Below are 15,995 nucleotides of genomic sequence, written 5' to 3' on the forward strand. Positions count from 1 at the left end.
ATTCATTGCAGCTGCAACTTGGGCTTTGTATCATTCATCAAAAATCAGAGAAATGTATAGCCTTTTCTAAAAAATGCCAATTTCCTCCTATTTTCTCTATAGGCAATCAAAGAAGCATTAGAGGCTTATTTCTTTAATAAGATCATGTAGTTTTATTTGTGCATGGGAATAACTTACACCAGTGTAATCCAGGCAGATACTTAAAGAGACTTAGTCAACCATACTGTTAACATGGACACTCAGTTTTCACACTAGGGCTTTTTTGGAGACTTAATGCAGAAACAATTACACCCTCGCATAAAAGATGGTAGAAGCTAAACTAATCATATGGCCAAGGTCATAATGAATCAAGAACAATAAGACAGTTGACCTTCTCTCACAACTGCAACATGTTTTATTTAGCCTGTAGGGTAATGTAAAGTTTACAGTACATCAACCTAGGATAAGTTCATTAAATATACCTCAAGACTGTGCTATAAAACATGGTACATGACAGTTGTGTCAAGTTAGATAGAAAACAGTCATGGAAAACAGTCATGTATTCATGAGATTCCACATTACTCCAGTGGGAAAATCAGTAGGTACAGTGCTACAGTGACTTTGCAGTGAAAATGAGACAAACTACAGTGGTACCTTGAGATACGAGTGCCCCAGCGTACCAGTTTTTTGAGATACGAGCCGTCACTAGGTCGATTTTTTGCCTTGAGTTACGAGCCAAAATTCGAAATATGAGCGATCAAAGAGCTTGTCACCGCACATTCCGAGGAACTGACGACGGAGGAGTTGAAGGAACTACAGACTCGGCAACATACGGAGGTTCTGCAGGAGATCGGTATCGCGGAGGAGGTTATCTCTTAAAGTGAGATAAAGGAAGTGTTTGCAATGTGGGGAAAAGTTTCGAACTGTAATATTGGTTAGACATTAAATTGGAGCTTTTCCTGCGTGCCAAGAGCCTGTATCCCAATGTGTGCAATGTGATCCAGAGCTCTGACAGCCATTAAGTCTAGTCTGGGTTGTGGTTGGAGATGATGGAAGCAATCATTGTCCTTAACTTTCTATTTACCTGTTCAGACCTGTTGTCTCAGGGTGGTTCACTGTGGTGATGGCTTGATGCACTACTCCAGACTTCTTCCAGCACTCCACAGCTATTGAATTTTGATGCAAAGCATTTCCCAATGGGTGAAAATCTTAATTTATACGGTGGGGCATATTTTCTAAGATATGGCATCAATTTGAGGAGAGGAAAGTTATCCAACCAATAAATGAAATAGTCTACCAACACCAGTAAGACTGTTTTATCCTAAGATGCCTGAAATGGTCTGATTAAGTCCATATAAATAATCTCATCCAGTGATGTTAACAGATGTGGGTTTAGTTGACTTAGTTTCTTATACTGTTGACAGATCTTTGGACATGGGTCCATATATCCTTTCTCACTGTAAATCTTTAGTGTTAAAGGATCCCCAAGGTGTCCACCAAAAGAGGGCGACATGGTAGTACTATGGGAATGCAGATTAATGCAATAAAGGGACAACCAATGAGTAATTCTTCGAGATATATCAATACAGTGCTATTCTATATATCTCTCCCTCTCATTGTTTCCATTCCTTAACTCGCCACATAGAGTACAGGAATTACTTCATAAAAATCTATGGTTGAAAATACTATTAACGATGGTTTGGAGACACATGTTAAAACATCTAGTACCACTTTAGCACAATTCTTGCAATTTGAATTTCTATAATTGCATTACCCAGCCACCTGGTATTTCCCCAGGTCAGTGCTTAGTGGTCCATGTAGACATCATACAGTACCACTGCACAGTGCCAAGTCCTTGGTCACTGTTCACATGGAAGATGAGCAGTGGATCAGGTTGGTTTAATGCAGGGGGTAACGGTAAAGCCAGCTTTAATCTGTGAAATGCTTCTTGACACCATGGAGGCAGTGCGCATGAATTTCCCTTGCTGAGTAGTTTATAAACAAAGGAGCAATGAAATCTGTAAACTTAAGCACAACCTGAATAAATACATTTTATATAGTGTTTTTCTCACTACTCGAAGTGGTTTACATAGGCAGAGGGGAACTTATTCAACCATCACTAATGTTTAGCACCCCCCTGGATGAAGTATTTTTGTGCTCGTATTCTCACTACACATTAGCTATTAGGTGGTGAAGTGGTGAGAGACATAGTTAGCCAGCTAGAATGTAAAGAATGGGGGCTAAGCTATGGTGAGCAATTTAGCCAGGACATTGGAATAAACACCGCTCTTTGCAAAAAATCCCTAGGGATCTTTTATGACCATAGAGAGTTGGGACCTCAGTTTTATGTCTCATCTGTAGAACAATACTGTTTGTACGGCACAGTGACCCCATCATTGCACCTGGGGTACTGGAATCTGCACACAGACCACAGGATAAGTGAGCCCTGATGGCCTTACCAATGTCCCTTTAAGCAGCAACCCAAGCTTTTCCCAAGTGGTTTCCCATTCAAGTATTATAACCCAAACATGCTTAGCTTCACCTGTAATCTGAAGAACAGGCAGTGTGGCTGCTGACATTGGGGAACCATCTAGCCTTCCTAAAAAGCTTTTAAAGACTTAATTACCTTGGTGCAGGGTAGTCCATAATGACCTAGGTTTTCTTATAATTGACACGAACAATATCCGCCAATAGCAGATGCCCTAGAAAGGTGAGTTGAGAGCTAGTTTTTTTAATATTAAAGGTTAAATGATCTGGATCAATACTCTTTAGCACAGAGGTCTTTGTTAGAGATTTTATTGGGCCATCAGATAAACAAGATAATTCAGAGACCACTTTTGATGGGAAATTGTTGAAACATATTGCGTGTCTGACTTCATTTTAACTGTCTCCAGCATCTGCCCACGAGGATGTAATCAAACTCCTTCACATCACCATCAGTATTAAAGTACCAAGTCCAACAATGTGGCTCAGGGCGCTGGAACCAGGATCCAGTGATCCACGGCCCCTGACCTTTTGGAAAGTCAAGGAACATGGAGCCAGTTTCACCATGGTCGCCAGATCCCTGGAGAATGACACAGTTCTCATAGCCAGCACGGTTAGTGCCAGTGGTCACATTGAAGTCACCCATTACCAGAGGAGTGTCACCTCGTGGGCATCCATCAACCACCAAGTGAAGTTGTAAATAAAGTGTCTCCCTCACCTAGACTTCACTAACCATGGTCGGAGCATACACTGAGACAACAGACAAGGCACCCAGGGAGTGCCGTAATCTGAGTCTCATATTATGCTCATTTTCAGGAATGACATCGGACACCATCAGAAGGAGCCGATCCACCACAGCAACAGCTACTCCCCGGGTATGACCGCCATAAAAGTGATCGGACCAATAAAAGCTGTACCCACCTACAGAGATCTGGCCAGTCCCAGATCTGCATTCCACACAGAGGGCCACCACTGAAATTTAGTTTTTAAAGAAGTTACTCCGACAGCAGAGGAAGATGATCATCATGCTGTAGAGACGAGACATTCCACATGCCTACCCGGATTGACGCAATGCCTCGGCACCACACCAGTTACAATCCCCAACAGGCCTAACCCCATTGGCTCTCCGAAGGTTTTGACTCTTCTGGGTATGGGGTTCCTGAGGGCTTTCACCCCTCCACTTCATAATGCGAGCAGCCTTCCTGTGGGCAGCTGCAGAAGCGCTACTTCCGTGGAGAGAAGAAAGGAGTCCTGTCTGTCATCTCAGAGCTGTCACCAAACCTCATGATTTCCCTGCAAGTTGGAGGACTGCAGTTTAACATCATACCCAGGACACAATAAATCATAAGTGTTTTTTTTTTTTTTTTATGTTTTAAACATTCGTCATTAAGAATATATACATACTTGATGGTTGAACAAATATCTCAGGAGCTAATTTAAGAGGAAACAATGAAATAAAATTGCAGCAGGATTCTAGTTAAAAATGCGCTCACACACCATATTCTGTAAAAATCCACCTTTAACTAAAAGTTTGTGAAACTACCGTACACTATGAGAAAGTTTTTTTTGCTATCTGAACACATATGATTTAATTTAAATACCTGCAACAAGTCACTTTAAAGAAAAAAAATTATTGACAACTCATACTGAATGTCTGTGTTTAATTGAATATTAATTTTTATTACTTGAATTTTGAAACGCGTTAAGCACAGCCTGAGAAATGGTTGTGGATTTTCATTATTTGCTTAATTTTGTTGCTAAATTTTCAATATTCTGCATCTTGCCACTTCATACATAATCAAGTTGTTAATATTTTTTAGGGTGTCTCCGGATTCTCCAAATCTGACTCTTTTTGTCCACCTTGTTGAATTTATAGTATAAGGTGGAAATTGCCACTCGCTTAACATTATAATTGAACAGTAACTTGTCTGTACAACCTCACAGTTTCCAAGCCAGCTCGTCAATTTCTCAGTTTGGTATTGGCTACTGCTTTGATTTTCTGTATGAGTATCCTGATAAAGATATTGCTTGGCGGCAGTAGGACTTTCCAGTTTTGCTAAACATACAAATTTCCTTTTTAGGAATTTCAAGGATTAAGCTTATCTTCCGCTCTTGTGGAACATTTTGTTCATCCCAGACTTGCTGTAGTAGGGTAATTGTAATGTCTGTGGTCACTCTAGCATCTGCCTTTAGGATTTCATTGAGGATGTTGTTATGCCCTGGTGCTTTTCTAATTTTAGTCTTCTTAACTGCTTTTAGAGGTTTATTTTTGTTTGTCTTCCTGCCTTAAAACTTTATTCAGATCATTAATTTTGGTTTGACATCTGCTGTGATTGATAAGTTGTTCACATATTCTTGCTTTTCATTTATGTTCTTCCTTCTATATATACCATATTTCTTTAGAACTTTCAGGCCAAGGTTTTTGCATATTTGATTCACAGGTTCATTATTATACACTCTTAATTTGTGAGACAATACTTGAATTAGTGCTGTTATTATCTCATCTACACGTTTTAAGTCAAGGTGAATGCAGTTTTTAACTTATGCATATTTCTTGTCCACAGAAATATCTTCTAGATCTGCTAGTATTTGAAAATTTTCCTGAGAGTGATGGCAAATTCTTGAGCCGGGGATATACTTGAGGACACTGCTGCTGTGCAAGCAGTGTACTGTCTATACTTGTTTACATACTTTAAGTAAATCTGGAGGATTCCAGTAGGTTGCATTGTGAGACATCATCACGGTGAGAAAACAACATCTGGTTTCCCTGGAAGTTGAGGGACATAGATATTAAAAACAAAAATCAGATACTATTGTGAAGGTGACAAAATAAAAAGACAGTTACAGATGGTATGTGAGAACTTTAAATTTATTGCGTTATTAAATTGGGGAGTATGTGACAATTTGAAATGCTTGACATTTGCATGTAAACATTTAAGTTTGATGATTTGCTTCACCGCATCAAACCATTCATCAAACATCGAAGCTTGCAGATTGATCGTTTTGAAATGCAGTGCGGCTTGTCCATCACATATTGATAGTAAACAACAAAATTTGAACACACACGGCACCCATATTTTCACTGGTACGTGCACGTGTCACATTAATATATAACAATGTGTTCAGGGGATGCGTCAAAAGAATTCTAGGAATGAGTGGCAGCCATAAATGTTCTGCGCATGAAGTATAAACCAGCCCTTACCGTTTCAGTATTGTTCTGAGCTTGGTGGGATGTGACACATTTAGTGAATTGAGATCATGATATAGTTAATCAGCTTTTCTGTGGTTATGTTTGTGATGTTCCGGTCACTTTGTATTTTTTCCACTATTTGGATGATCAAGATGTGTTTTTTTTTTAACTTTAAGCAGTTATTAATCATTTCATCGGCCTGATCATAATATCGCTGAACACCTGTATCTGATTTCACAGAGGTTGAAATCAATGTCAAATACCAGTCTCAACACATTATTTAAAGGCAAGTTTGGTATTTTTCAAGTCAATTTTTTTTTTCTTCATTAACATATACGCATTTGCCATGCTAAATTGTATTCTAAAGTTAAGCATGTTTTATGAGTTAAAAAAACATCTTTCCTGTACTTCTGCTTTGCAGTGGAGGTTATGGGGCACAAAGGAAAAGCTTAGAAACTTACCAGTATGTCTGTTTTTCAAGCCAAGACAGTTGTTGATTACTGAGCAGCTGTGCCTCGCGATTACACACACATTAAAAAATAGATCATACATGTAATTTTTGAACAAAAAGCACTACTTTGATATTCATACATTTTAAAAGAAAACTAGTTGTGCATGTTAGTTCAGCATTTAATCTGCTGTAAATGCATGACAATGTTTCACCCCCTGGGATATAGTTGCCTCTCAAAAGACCAAATCACAGTAAACTATTCATGCTACATGTTTTTAATTCTGTATTTATGTGAGATCTCACATCAATGTATAGAAAACTTACCCTTACTGTAGCTGCATTTACCCAAAATTACCAAAGTTCTGCAGCTTTAATTTGCTTCATGGGATTTTAGCAAAAGTGTGACATGTTGAAATGATCAACAGATTCAACTGGTTGGATGGGGGTCATGAGGTCGCCGGAAAGGGGCGTGTGGCGCTCCTGATATCTATGCAAAAGGGCGAAGGTGTGTAGAGTCCTAGGGCCTCATGCATAACAGCGTGCGTAGAATTCACAGAAGCAGAAATGTGCTTACGCACAAAAAAATCCAAATGCATAAATCTGTGGGAATGCCAACTTCCATGTTCTTCTGCTCCATAAATCCTGGTCAGCATGAAAAGTAAAGCATGTGCGCGTGCCTGCGCCCCACCCCAACTTCTCCCAGAAATATCTTTGAATATGCAAATAAATATAAATTGCCCTTAAGCTCAGCATTCTGTGAAAAGGCAATGGCAATAGCACTGGGCAAAATAGAAGAATTTTAGTGAATACCAAGTGGAGGCAAGGAAAAACATACTATTTGTTGGTTTAAACAGTGGTATAAACAACAAAAGGAAGTTGATCATGTGACATAGAGTGTCAGAGAAAGTTGAAAGTTCAAGTTCACAAAGTCGCACAGTGCCTGAAATAAAAAAGAATTTGTCAAATATCAGAGAGAAAAAAAAATAGACACACAGTGGGTTAAGCACGAAATGTCAACTTTAATTTTGAAATTTCCACTTTAATCACAAAGTTTATTTTGTCATTAAAGTAGAACATCATAAACTTCATCTTTAAATTGTTTAATTTATAAGTTTCTCAAATCCCATAGTAACTAAAGTAGCACATTAAATGCTTTGTTTTGTATTTGATCTTCTATGTGCTTGAATCAGTACGTGCTTCTTAAACAGGCTTTCTCATACTCCGACAGGACACCGATTCCATTACATTCATGATATTACAGCTGTCTGAATAATTAAAATACTGAGATGTATACGTGATATCATTTTAATGATGATAGGAGTTAAACCATGTTATTAACACTAGAATTACCAGAGCCTACGAAAAAACTCGTAAATCCGTCCCACCTTAAATCGCTTCTTAAAACCGTTCTCACCTCTCCGCCAGCGTCTTTTGTTAAACTAAATGTGCTGATAAAAGAAAAGCTGCAAGTAGCCGGCTATTCCATCCCCCCACCGACTTAGAACGTGCACAAACTTCTCCCAGCTCATGCCTTGATTGATTTTCTGGAGTTTTAGAGTAGAAATAATAGATCGTTGTTTGGAACACACGCATTTCATGTCTGTTCCGTTTCTACAGTAATCTGTGTAAACACATTGTTAAAACAGAAACGTTTTTTATATTCTAGTAGTAGAAATGTAGGCGTAAACTATATAATGTATGAAGCCTGAAGTCCAAATATCAAAAGAAATATTTTCACAGAAGGTACAAATCCAACACAACAATTGTGCTTTTATTCAAAAATATAACTGCAGAAACAAAAAGCCGCCTTAACAGGCGACTTTGACAGTTGATTATTATAATATTGTCCGTGGTGCAATTGACTCAGCTGCCGACTGGGAATCAAAAGGTTGCGAGTTCGATCCTGCACCTCTCCATTTTGAGAACAAAACTGCTCTTATTCTTACTATTTTGGAATAAAAACATACATTTGATTTCTGTCTTTAACAGCTAGTGTAATTTATGATACTTGTAAAGTTTATTATCTCAGCCGTGTTCACGAACCCAAACACACCACACCCCCACATCTTTTCACATAGACTCGCTGTAACAGAGGTAAACTCAGCTTTCTTCTACATCGGAGCAAGAATGCATATACCATTGCTTGCATACTAAAGTGTCAGCAAGCACTTTTCGTGGCATTACACACATTTTTGACCATGCCCTCTGCACACTACTTGTGACTTAATAAATAAATCGCATATATTTGTCTCTTTCTTTTTTTAAAATGTGCGTTGATCACCGCCAGCATGTTGTAGCATATGGCATCTGGCTACCTGCATGTTCTTGTGTGCACTGAATAAGAGACAAATATACAGTTTGACTGAGAGAATCAGACTGAAAAAAAGCAAACATTTAGAAATGCCATACTTTTACAGCTGATCGGACACTGTTTGTTTTCAAATAATATTGCATTTGTGCAATGATGTTTCCACATATATTGTCTCTTTCTTTCAGGTGTGTAATAGAAACTACAGCATAGAGAGAAATGCAATATTATTTGAAAACGAACAGCATTAATTATTTGGCACGGACATGCTCAAAAAATACATGTGTAATGCCACAAAAAGTGCATGCAGACATGTCCGTGCCAAATAAATAACATTCGACGTTTTGAAGAAATCATTTTATGACACGATTTACCTTTATTTATTTACTTATTTCCTAAAGCCTAAATTTACAAGTAGTGTGCAGAGGGCATGCTCAAAACTGTGTGTAATGCCATGAAAAGTGCATGCTGACACTTTAGTATGCAAGCAATGGTATGTGCATTCTTGCTCCGATGTAGAAGAGAGCTGAGTTTATCTCTGTTACATCGCGTCTATGTGAAAACAGCAGTATCAGATGCGGCCGAGATAATAAAACTGACTAAAAAAAAAAACAAAGCTAACCTTTACAAGTATCATAAATTACACTGGCTGTTAAAGACTGAAATCAAACCTATATTTTTATTCTAAATTAGTAAGACTAAGAGCAGTTTACTTCTCAAAACAGAGTGGTGCAGGAACGAACTTGTGACCTTTTGATTCTATTCCACCTCATCAATTTTATTCCCCTGTTGTTACTGCAGTCCTGCACATCCTCCTTATTCTTAAATATCGGCACCAGTACACTTCTTCTCCACTCCTCAAGCATCCTCTCACTTTCCAAGATTCCATTAAACAATCAGGTTAAAAATGCCACTGCCATCTCTCCTAAACACCTCCATGCTTCCATAGGTATGTCATCTGGACCAACGGCCTTTCCATTTTTCATCCTTTTCATAGCTGTCCTTACTTCCTCCTTGCTAATCCGTTGCACTTCCTGATTCACTATCTCCACATCATCCAACCTCTTCTCTCTCTCATTCTCTCCATTCATCAGCCTCTCAAAGTACTTTTTCCATCTGCTCAACAAACTCTCCTCGCTAGTGAATACGTTTCCATCTTTATCCTTCATCACCCTAACCTGCTGCACATCTTTCCCAGCTCAGTCCCTCTGTCTAGCCAATCTGTACAGGTCCTTTTCTCCCTCCTTAGTGTCCAACCTGTCATACAATTCATCATACGCCTTTTCTTTAGCCTTCGCCACCTCTCTCTTCACCTTGTGCCTTATCTCCTTGTACTCTTGTGTACTTTCTGCATCTCTCTGACTTTCCCACTTCTTCTTTGCCATCCTCTTCCTCTGTATACTCTTCTGTATTTTCTCATTCCACCACCAGGTTTTGTTTTCCTCATTCCTCTTTCCATATGTCAGCCTTGCAGTCTTCCTTTTTCAACTTCCACCATTTGATCCTTGGCTCTGCCCTCACTCTCTTCCTCTTCTTGATCTCCAACGTCATCCTACAGACCACCATCCTATGCTGCTTAACTACACTTTCCCCTGCCACCACTTTTCAGTCTTCAATCTCCTTCAGATCAACTCTTCTGCACAGGATGTAATCTACCTGTGAGCATCTTCCTCCACTCTTGTACGTAACCCTTTGTTCCTCCCTCTTCTTAAAATATGTATTCACCACAGCCATGTCCATCCTTTTGGCAAAATCCACTATCCTCTGACCTTCTTCATTCCTCTTCTTGACACCATACCTACCCATCACCTCCTCATCTCCACTATTTCCTTCACCAACATACCCATTGAAATCTGCTCCAATCACCACTTTCTGTCTCTTGGGTACACTGTTCATCACTTCACCCAACTCACTCCAAAAATCTTCTTTCTCACCCATTGTACACCCAAATGAAGTGCATATGCACTCACCATCACACCTCCAATTTCCAGCTTCGTAATCATTACTCTGTTTGACACTCATTTCACCTCTAAAACACTCTTGACATACTGTTCCTTCAGAATAACCCCTACTCCATTTCTCCTCTCATCCACACCATGATAGAACAATTTGAATCCATCTCTGAACCACCTGGCCTTACTCCCCTTCCATTTAGTCTCTTGCATGCACAATATATCAACCTTCCTTCTCTCCATCATATCTGCTAACTCACTCCCCTTACCAGTCATACTGCCAACATTCAAAGTTCCTACCGTGAGTTCCACTCTCTTTACTTTCCTCCTCTCCTCCTGCCTCCGGACACGTCTCCCTCCCTCTTCTTCTTTTTCGGCCAACAGTAGCCCAATTTCTGCCAGCACCCTGTTGGCTAACAGTACTGGTGGCGGTCGTTGTTAACCTGGGGCTTGACCGATCCGTTATGGAAATTTGTATTGTTGTCCGCATATTGATTTGGCAAAATTTTACACCGGATGCCCTTCCTGACGTAACCCTCCCCATTTATCCGGGTTTGGGACCATCACAAAGAAACACACTGGTTTGTGCATCCCCTGTGGCTGGGTTACATAAAATGCATTAAAAATGTGAAACAAGTGAGTTTGTTAAAGCCTAAAACATTGGCATTTTTAGTCATGCTTTTATCTTTAGGTGAAAGGGTGCCGTGGACATGGCCAGACTACAAAAATCTTTAACAGTAGCCACGTAACCTTCTGTTAATCAGACCTTTCAGAGGCCAAACACCGGATTTCTCTAACCGGAGTAAGGGTTTACATAGTATTTTACAAATCAAATTCTGTGATTAACTGGGTTGTCAAGACACATGTGCAAATGCCTAATATCTCATGGGCTGAGACTCCAGTATTGGTTTTCATTGTAACATTTTCCATTGTTAACTGGCTCCTGGATTGATTTTAGGTTCAGGCAACTTGAATAGGTGGAGAATGATCTGTAGACATCTTAGTTATTGATTTCTTCATCTTCCCCTGGTGAGGTGACCACCTGTTTGGAGCACTGAGATAACATGGCCATTTTATGTAGCCTGTTCATTTTTGAAAAGTGCATCACAAGAACTCAAAATGGTCATGTCATGGGGCACCATACATAGAATAATTGGCGATTCCTTCACCTGCTTATTAGGGATAAGGCAAAGTTCCCCCCACCATTTGCCAGACTTTGGTTGCAGGTCCTCCTGGTGCCATTTTCCAATGAGACAATGAATGAACCACACATAGATGCCATTCTCAAGGAAATGTCTCTGTTTTATCATCACACTTACTCTGCTCTGTAGTTTCCCTGAATCTTTCTCCAGTAGTGGATGTATGGGGCATTCTTGAAGCCATGTTATAGGCTCTCTACAGGGTGGTCCAGATCTAATTATGAAAAGGTGAACACCTCGCACCCGCTGTTCAACTGACAACTGTCTCCCCGCCATTTTGGAAGGCAGGGCAGGTTCTGCCAATTATTGGCAACAAAAAGATTTTTTTGTGAATTCTCTATGTAATAAACTTAACAAGTTATAGCGTAATGAAAATTACATAATTAGATCTGGACCACCCTATACATCCTTTAAGGACGTATTACTTTTTAGATGAACATTGCACATTGCTTTGTTCAATGTGTTACATCGCACCATTTCATTCCATGCCTTGTAGTATTGCCACATGAGTCTTCAAACATGGTAATTTAAATCCATTACTAATCACCCCATGTTTAGCCCCATTCTGAAAAAATAAATTGATTACATTGTTTCTTGTCAAAATAATTTATTTTTTTGTACTTTCTTCATTGACCTAAAATGGAGGGAATTTATTTTTGCTAAACAACAACACATTTTGTTGTAAAGAAAAATATAAATTCTTCTTGTTTATTTCAACACTATATTTAAAAGGTGTCATACAATATGTCTTAATTTTTAGCCACATTAATAACCCATTTATATTCCATATCACTTCATTTTAGAGCTATTGCTTTTAATAATCTGCATTCACATTTATTTGACTCTGCTGGTTTTCTTGCCTGATTAGTGGTCTTCTAATTATTGGGTCAAGTAACGAAGCAGATATCAAAATGAGTAAGTAGTCTACAGACAGTATAAATAGTTGTACAGTATTTCCTGCCTTATTAATATAAAAGAAAGCAAATTACTGAGAAATAGAGCATATGAGTGATGTCTTATTTAAACAGTGAATTATGGCAGAAAAAAACGTAACTTAAGAGAAAACACACTTCTTGCCATGTGCAGTGGTTGTATTACATCATTTCACAGCAGTGTCTAACTGGTCTTGTATTTTTCATTATCTATCATATTTTTATAACAAATGTTCTATTGAATTTGCAAACAGCTAGAAAATATTCATGTTATGCAGTTCAAAATGTATATGGCTGAATCATCCATCTATCCATCCATTTTGTATCCTGTTCATCCAGTACAACTTTGAGGAGCCAATGTCTATGCCACCAACTTTTGCCTCATGGTGGGAACCAGCCCTGGATGGGCCACCATTCCATTGCAGGACCCACTCACATATATACTTCCAGTGTCAATGTAGAATGAGTTAGTTAGTACTTTATTTGTTTCTATGGGTAATTTAGCTTTTACAGAAATTAAAGAAATCTAGATTTATTATACAAATCAAAAACAGTCTTTCATTCCTCACAGACACATACAAGGATTACAGTGCAGGCTGTTTTGAGGTTTATTTGACCAGTTTCTGATAATGGTTTTGGTAATATAAAGATTTTTTGCAGACTACTATTAGTAGTAGTTGTTCACATGAAATTTAGCATGGAATAATCACTGTAGCTGAAAGCAACCTACTCCTTCTTAAATATTCATCTTAAAACTAAATAACTAGAAGCAGTTTACTAAATAGTTAAGACAAACATGATTATACAGTGTAATTATTTTTTACCATTGTTTAGCAATAAGCAAATGTAATAATCACACGTATTTAAAAAAAAAAAGTTAAAAATATTGGTAAGATGTTATGTGCATCTTATCTGCTAAGCCAATGTTTAAGTTTCAGTTTTGTAAGCTAAGTTGATAGAATACAGTATATGTATTCTATTCTCTGCGATACTGCCATCAGACACCAGTGGTTTGGGTTGAATCTTGCTGTGCTTTAAGTGTATATTCAGTTACCTTTTGTTGCATTTCTGTGAGACGTGCATACTGAGGACTCCTTCACCATGTTGAATTACGAGTGGTCATATTTATTGAAAGCTATCAACAATTTATTGTATACCAAAAACAAATCAATCTGCACACACATCCAAACCTTACTTAACACTGCCCCACCTACTTCCTTAACCACAGTGGGTGTCACGGTACATAACAGAACACAGTCACTGTTCTACAGAGATAATCTGGTCATTTTTCAAAATAAAACACCCTGCAGACTGCGATAATCAGTACTGATGAGTGAACGTAGAAATGTTCGCTACATTTGCCAAACTTGGCAAAACGCATTGAAGTCAATGGGGAAGGACTAACTGAACTAGATTTGACTGGATTATAGTGGTGCAATTGTCTTTAATGTATTCTTGAGTGCTAGGGAAATGTCTGCCAATTATACTGGACCTGTTGTTGTGGCTTAAAAGGTGACCCAAGCTGTGCAGCAGCAGTGCCAACCACTTCACCACCGTGCCTCCCTGATATCAAAAAAGAAAGAATGCAGTCAGAGGCTTGCAATCATATATTTCGTCAAAACAAAGCAGAAATGCCGAAATCGTAGTCAAAAGTCAGAAAAATATGTAGGTCATTTTATGTTGATTTATATTAGAAACTATTGCTTTGTGTGCCTTTCTGATAACAGCTTATTGGAAAAATACTCAGCCCTGGGAGAAAGGGAAAAAAAATCAGCCTTAAAATTAAAGGCAGAAAATTCAAAGTGTTGTATGATTGAAGCCGTTGACTCATTCTATTTTTTGAAGCCATGCTGAAGTATCACCGAACTGCCTGTGCTTTTGCTTTGCACTTTTTCTTGTATCAAAAAAGATAAAAATGTCTTGTAAATAGTAATAAATCTTTTGTTATTTTTATTAATTCATAGAGTGTTTCCAATTTTGTACAGTATATCACTAACTATATAAACTTAAAGTAATTTATCATTAATTGTAATTTGAATATTTATTATTTTTATAATTGTTTTTGCCATTACAGTGGAACCCCGGTTCACGAGCAGCTCGGTATACGAGTAATTCGGTTTACGAGCCGCGATCCGAGCAAAATTTCTGCCCGGTTTACGAGGCATGCCTGTTTTACGAGCCGAGCTCCGATACATCATCGCTAGTTTCCGCTTCGCCTTTCTTACCCGGAAACCTCTACCCCTTCTACCCAGAGCCATATCATACATATTGGGCATTAACCATGTCTTCAAAGAAGGTAGGAAGTGGAAAGGACAGCAGCAAGAAGAAAAGGATGCTGTCAGTCGAGTTGAAGCAGGAAATTATAGAAAAGCATGAGAGAGGTGTGCGTGTGATGGAACTCGCCAAAATTTACGACCGCAATACGTCCATGATATGCACAATACTAAAGCAAAAGGAGACCATAAAGAGTGTAAAAGTAGCAAAAGGCATGACTGTAATTACACAGCAAAGGTCGGCTATCCACGAAGAAATGGAAAACCTGCTGTTATTGTGGATAAAAGAGAAAGAGTTGGCAGGAGATACGCTTACTGAAACAGTCATAAGCGAGAAAGCTCGCATCATTTACAATGAGCTGAAGCAAAAAGAACCATCCATGGATGTAGTAGAACCAGAATTCAAGGCTAGTCATGGATGATTCGACAGATTTAAGAAGCGATCAGGCATTCACTCTGTCGTAAGACATGGCGAGGCAGCAAGTGCAGACCAGAAGGCAGCTGGTGAGTTCATCACACGTTTCGCGCAGCTCATCGAGGCAGAATGTTACATCCCCCAGCAAGTTTTTAATTGCGACAAGATGGGGCTTTTTTGGAAGAAAATGCCCCGTAGGACGTACATCACAGCAGAGGAGAAGAAGATGCCAGAAAATAGCCGATGAAGGACCGCCTCACCCTTGCATTGTGTGCAAATGCTAGCGGTGACTTTAAAGTGAAGCCACTGCTAGTCTATCATTCAGAGAATCCTGGAGCCTTTAAGACTCACAGGATTCTTAAAGAAAAACTGCACGTGATGTGGCGCGCCAATCCAAAGGCATGGGTTACGCGGCAGTTCTTCATCGACTGGGTAAATCTCTGCTTTGGACCTGCGGTGAAGAAGTATCTTCAAGAAAACAAACTGCCTCTGCAAGCATTACTCGTCCTCGACAATGCTCCAGCCCACCTGCCCGGTCTCCAAGACAACATCCGGGAAGAATATCAATTCTTAAAAGTCCTCTACCTCCCACCCAACACAACGTCAATCCTGCAACCGATGGATCAGCAGGTCATTTCCAATTTCAAAAAGCTCTACACGAAGCATCTGTTCAAACGATGCTTCGATGTGACAGAAAATACAGAGCTAACACTCCGAGAGTTCTGGAAAGAACATTTTAACATAGTGCAATGCCTATGCATGATTGACCTGGCGTGGAAAGAAGTGACCAGAAGAACACTGAATTCTGCATG

General features: G+C 39.0%; 1 protein-coding gene across 1 annotated transcript in view; it reads left to right on the top strand.

Annotated features, from left to right (window-relative positions):
* tbl1x (transducin beta like 1 X-linked) overlaps positions 1-15,995 on the top strand; it is a 312,413-nt gene that overhangs the window by 194,138 nt on the left and 102,280 nt on the right. The gene's annotated exons all lie outside the window — the stretch shown is intronic.

This window comes from Polypterus senegalus, chromosome 2, assembly GCF_016835505.1.
Source record: "Polypterus senegalus isolate Bchr_013 chromosome 2, ASM1683550v1, whole genome shotgun sequence".
Lineage (NCBI taxonomy): Eukaryota > Metazoa > Chordata > Cladistia > Polypteriformes > Polypteridae > Polypterus > Polypterus senegalus.